The following is a 6,399-nucleotide window of genomic DNA, read 5'->3' as shown; positions in this document are numbered from 1 at the left end:
TTTTAACGGAGTCTCTCCCTGTGGCCCAGGCTGGAGTGCAGTGGTGCAATCTTGGCTCACTGCAATTTCTGCTTCCTGGGTTCAAGCGATTCTATTGCCTCAGCCTCCCAAGTAGCTGGGATCACAGGCACGCACCACCACTGCCGGCTAATTTTTTTTTTTTTGTATTTTTAGTAGAGACAGAGTTTCACCATGTTGGCCTCGAACTCCTGACCTCAGGTGATACACCTGCCTTGGCCTCCCAACTGTCTCTTATCTATCTAGGTCTTACTTTTCAGTACACTTAACTCATTTGGCCTTCTGAATTCTCTAATGTATTTTATATACCAAGGTTTTATTTTTGAAAAACGTTCAAATGCTGCCCACTCTCTTGGCTGTCATGCCTTTGGTACTGGGCATGTTGAACAAGAGGCAAGAGGTAATGCAAGAGATCTCGGGGTTTCTTAATTACCATGAAGGACATCTTTAAGGAAACGTCGTCTGTCATGCTTAGGAGAAAAGAAACAAGCCAATTAACCCTGGAGGGGTGGTCCTGCACACTAGGTGCCAGCTATTAACATGAAATGGCAGCTATAAATACACTTGAAGACTAAGGCAGGAGGGTCATATACAACTATGGTCTTTTATTGGCAAACGGATTATACAGAATTACTTGCCTTTTGAACATTTTTTCCAAGTTGTATGTATGTATTTATTTATTTTAATTGACAAATAAAAATTGTATATATTTGGCCAGGTGTGGTGGCTCACACCTGTAATCCCAGCACTTTGGGAGGGAGAGGTGCATGACTTGAGGCCAAGAGTTCAAGACCAGCCCAGGCAATACAGCAAGACCTCATCTCTTTAAAAATATTAATAAAAATTGAAAAAATTAGCTGAGTGTGGTGGCACAGGGCTGGAGTCCTAGCTACTTGGGAGGCTGAGGTGGGAGGATTGCCTGAACCCAAGAGTTGGAGACTGCAATGAGCTATGATAATAGTGCCACCGCACTCCACCTAAGGTGACAGAGCAAGACCCTGTATCCAAGAAAACCCCCCCCAAAACAGTATGTTGTTTAAAATATGTATATATTACAGAATGGCTAAGCCAAGCTAACTAACATTTGTATTGCTTCACATATTCATTTTGTGTGGTGATGTTGGGGTTTTGGGGTTCAGGAGAGCACTCAACTCACTTCCTGGTGGGCTCCAGGCTCTTGGGTCTCCTGCTATCTCAAGAATGAGAGAGGGGACCACAGCAGGTGCACTCATAAAGTAAATATTGGACCCCAAAACAGTATTTGCAGAATGTGATTTATTCAGGTAAAGAAAAAGAGAAAGGAGAGAGAAAAAGGCTTCCACGAAGAGTGCAGAAGGGGACCCCAGGGGGGAAATCTGCCCAGAAGAGGAAAACAGGGACTTTTAACATGGGGGGAATTCCCACCTTCTCCAAGTTCCCTGGCCAGTGAAAAGAGTTCCCTTAAACTTCCACTGGAGTGATTAACTTTTGACCCTTTCCCATCCAGGATGGAGAGACATGGAAGAGGGGAATGGCACTGGGCAGTTCTTGCCCTTAAAACTACGCCCCCTTGTGGACCTGGAAAGAGAACACATTCCCTCAGCAAGAACACATAAAACCTATTCTCTAGGCAATTTTGAAGAATAAAATACATTGTCATTAACTATAGTCACTATGTTGCACAGAGAGATCCCTTGAACTTATTCTATCTAACTGAAATTTTACATCCTTTGACCAACAACTTGCCAACATCTCCTCAACATTTTGTGTGCCAAGATAATGTGACACATGGTATTCAAATGTGTCATTAAATGCCTTGCTCAAGTTCACTCTTTTTTGAGCACCTACTACGTAGACCCTGTTCTAGGTGCTGAGAATAAAGAAATTAGACAAACGGGACATACACCCTGCTCCAAACCCTACTAGGGTTTGTAATCTAGTAGAGTTTAAATTCTGGTGGGGAAGACAGTGAATAAGACAAGTGAAAAAAATATTAATTTCAGCTATTAGTAAGGTCTATGAAAAGTAAGTAGAGAAGAGAGCTGGAACGTAGTCAGGGGAGGCACTGTGAGAAGAGACCTCAGTGAGGTCAAGGAGGGACCCTCAAGGATGAGGATGCGCAGCATTCCAGTTAGAGGCTGTGAGCTCACCGTGGCCAAGGAAGAACACGCAGGTCCAGAGTAAAGTCAGCAAGGGAGAGTGGGGAGATGACACAAAGGGCCCCCTAAGTCAGAGTCAGGGGGTTGGATTTTAAGGGTGAGGGAAAGCCACCAAAGCAGCCCCAGGCAATGGAAAAGTATTTTGAGTCACCAAGGATATTTCAGAATCACAATGGATAGTGATGGCCAAATAGGAACAGCTCTGGAGTGCAGCTTCCCAGCGAGAACAATGCAGACAGTGAGTGATGATCGCATTTCCAAACGAGTTATTACTGCCCAAAGACCAGGAGATTCACAGGCTGAAAAGCACTACAAGTCTCCAGCACAGCCGTTTCAGCCAACGCAGCAGGTCTCCGCACAAAAACTCACACAAATCTGGGCGGCCATTTCAACTGGCACCTGCAACACCTGGGAGACAGAGCCACCCATTCAACTGAAAAAAGGGGGGCTGAAACAAGGAGCCAGGTGATCTGGCTCAGCGGGTCCCATCCCTACAAAGACCAGTAATATGAAATGCTCAGGACTGAGAGTTTCACAAGTGCAGCTGGACCCAGGACGGTCCCACTCTGTGGGAGGAAGGGCATCTGCCATTGCCAAGGCAGTCTGCCACTACCAAGGCAGTCTGCCATTACAGAGGCAGTCGGCCATTACTAAGGCAGACTGCCATTACTGAGGCAGTTCTAACTATACCTCTATAAACGAAACCGCAAGGAAGTTCACACAGCAGCTGGGAAGAGCCCATGGCAGCTCAGCAACTCCTCTGCTGGCAGACTGTGACTAGGCTACCTCCTAGCTGGGAAGGGCAGCTCTGAAAAAACGCAGCAGCATGTCAGGAACTTATAAATAAAGACCCACCTTCCCAAGATAGAGCACCTGGGAAAAAAGGCAGTTATGAGTTCTGCTGCAGCAGACTTAAATGTACCTGCCCAGCAATTCTGAACAAAACAACGGAGCTCACAGCTCAGCAGCTGAGTTCCTATAAGGGTCAGACTGTCTCCTCAAGCAGCTCCCTAACCCCCATATATCCACAGAGAAACCTCATAAAGTAAAGCTCAGGCTGACATCTGGTAGCTATCCTTCTGGGACCAAGATAACAGAAGAAACTGGCAGCAACCCTTACTGTTCTGTGGCCGCCACAGCTGATCCCCAGGCAAGCAGAGTCTAGAGTGGACCTCCAGCTGTCCTACAGCAGAGGGGCCTGACCATTAGAAGAAAAACAAAAAAACAGAAAGAAATAACTTCATCATCAACAAAAAGGATATCCACTCAGAGACCCCATTCAAAAGTCACCAACTACAAAGACCACAGGTAGATAAATCCACAAAGATGGGAAGAAACCAGCAAAAAAAGGATGAAAACACCCAAAACCAGAATGCCTCGCCTCCTCTAAGGGATCACAACTCCTCACCAGCAAAGGAACAAGGCTGGATGGAGAATGAGTCTGACGAATTGACAGAAACAGGCTTCAGAAGGTGAGTAATAACAAACTTATGTGAGATAAAATAACATGTTCTAACCCAATGCAAAGAAACTAAGAACTTTGAAAAAAGATTTGACAAAATGCTAACAGGAATAAACAGCTTAGAGAGAATATAAATGACCTGATGGAGCTGAAAAACACAACAAGAGAACTTCGCGAAGCATATGCAAGTTTTAATAGCTGAATTGATCAAGAAGAAAGGATATCAGAGATTGAAGATCAACTCAATGAAATAAAATGAGAAGGCAAGATTAGAGAAAAAAGAGTGAAAATAAATGAACAAAGCCTCCAAGAAATATGGGATTGTGTGAAAAGACCTAATCTACGTTTGATACGTATACCTGAATGTGACGGGGAGAATGAATCCAAGGTGGAAAACACTCTTCAGGATATTATACAGGAGAACTTCCCCAACCTATCAAGGCAGGCCAATATTCAAGTCCAGGAACTACAGAGAACACTACAAAGATATTCCTCAAGAAGAGCAACCCCAAGGCACATAATCATCAGATTCACCAGGGTTGAAATGAAGGAAAAAATGCTAAGGACAGCCAGAGAGAAAGGTCGTGTTACCCACAAAGGGAAGCCCATCAGACTCACATCAGATCTCTCGGCAGAAACCCTACAAGCCAGAAGAGAGTGGGGGCCAATATTCAACTTCCTTAAAGAAAAGAACTTTCAACCTAGAATTTCATATCCAGCAAAACTAAGCTTCATAAGTGAAGGAGAAATAAAATCCTTTATAAACAAGCAAATGCTGAGAGAGTTTGTCACCACCAGGCCTGCCTTACAAGAGCTCCTGAAAGAAGCACTAAACACAGAAAGGAACAACCAGTACCACCCACTCCAAAAATGTACCAAATGGTAAAAAGCATCGACACAATGAAGAAACTGTATCAACTAATGGGCAAAACAACCAGCTAGCATCAAAATGGCAGGATCAAATTCATACATAACAATATTAACCTTAAATGTAAATGGGCTAAATGCCCCACTCAATAGACACAGACTGGCAAATTGGATAAAAAGTCAAAACCCATCAGTGTGCTGTATCCAAAAAACCCACCTCACATGCAAGGATACACATAGGCTCAAAATAAAGGGATGAAGGAAGATTTACCAAGCAAATGGAAAGCAAAAAAAGCAGGAGTTGCAATCCTAGTCTCTGATAAAATAGACTTTAAACCAACAAAGAACCAAAGAGACAAAGAAGGGCATTACATAATGGTAAAAGGATCAATGCAACAAGAAGAGCTAACGATCCTAAATATATATGCACCCGATACAGGACCACCCAGATACATAAAGCAAGTTCTTAAAGACCTACAAAGAGACTTAGACTCCCACACAATAATAGTGGGAGGCTTTAACACTCCACTGTCAATATTAGACAGATCAATGACACAGAAAATTAACAAGGATATCCAGGACTTGAACTCAGATCTGGACCAAGGAAACCTATTAGACATCCACAGAACTCTCCACCCCAAATCCAGAGAATATACATTCTTCTTAGCACCACATCACACCTTCTCCAAAACTGACCACATAACTGGAAGTAAATCACTCCTCAGCAAATGCAAAAGAACAGAAATCATAACAAACAGTCTCTCAGACTACAGTGCAATCAAATTAGAACTCAGGATTAAGAAACTAACTCAGAACCGCACAACTTCATGGAAACTGAACAACTGGCTCTTGAATGTTGACTGTATACACAATGAAATGAAGGCAGAAATAAAGACGCTCTTAGAAACCAATGAGAACGAAGACACAACGTACCAGAATCTCTGCGACACATTTAAAGCAGCGTCTAGAGGGAAATTTGTAGCAATAAATGCCCACATGAGAAGCAAGGAAAGATCTAAAATCGAAACCCTATCACCAAAATTGAAAGAGCTAGAGGAGCAAGATCAAAAAAACTCAAAAGCTAGCAGAAGAGAAGAAATAACTAAGATCTGAGCAGAACTGAAGGAGATAGAGATATAAAAAACCCTTCAAAAAAAATCAATAAATCCAGGAGCCGGGTTTTTGAAAAGATCAACAAAACAGACAGACTGATAGCCAGACTAACAAAAAGAAAAGAGAGAAGAATCAAATAGATGCAATTTAAAAAAAACGAAAAAGGGGATATCACCATCAATTTCACAGAAATACAAACTACCATCAGAGATTACTATAAACAACTCTATGCACATAAACCAGTAAACCTGGAAGAAATGGATAAATTCCTGGACACTTGTACACTCTCAAGCCTAAACCAGGAAGAAGTTGAAACCCTGAATAGACCAATAACAAGGGCTGAAGTTGAAGTAGCAATTAATAGCCTACCCCCCAAAAAAAGTCCAGGTCAAGATGGGTTAACAGCTGAATTCTACCAGACAGACAAAGAGGAGCTGGTACTACTCCTTCTGAAACTATTCCAAACAATACAAAAAGAGGGAATCCTTTGCAAATCATTTTATGAGACCAACATCATCCTGATTCCAAAACCTGGCAGAGACTCAACGAAAAAAGAAAACTTCGGCCGGGCGCGGTGGCTCAAGCCTGTAATCCCAGCACTTTGGGAGGCCGAGGCGGGTGGATCACGAGGTCAAGAGATCGAGACCATCCTGGTCAGCACGGTGAAACCCCGTCTCTACTAAAAATGCAAAAAATTAGCTGGGCATTGTGGCGTGTGCCTGTAATCCCAGCTACTCAGGAGGCTGAGGCAGGAGAATTGCCTGAACCCAGGAGGCGGAGGTTGCGGTGAGCCGAGATCGC

The 6,399-nt window shown here is 43.3% G+C and overlaps 1 protein-coding gene across 5 annotated transcripts in view; it reads right to left on the bottom strand.

Moving 5' to 3' along the window:
- The window catches only part of PTCD2 (pentatricopeptide repeat domain 2), a 45,524-nt gene that overhangs the window by 22,028 nt on the left and 17,097 nt on the right, over nt 1–6,399 (bottom strand). The gene's annotated exons all lie outside the window — the stretch shown is intronic.

This window comes from Cebus imitator, unplaced genomic scaffold (genome assembly GCF_001604975.1).
Source record: "Cebus imitator isolate Cc_AM_T3 unplaced genomic scaffold, Cebus_imitator-1.0 Scaffold50, whole genome shotgun sequence".
NCBI classification, from domain to species: domain Eukaryota; kingdom Metazoa; phylum Chordata; class Mammalia; order Primates; family Cebidae; genus Cebus; species Cebus imitator.
This window is presented reverse-complemented; position numbering and strand designations above follow the sequence as displayed.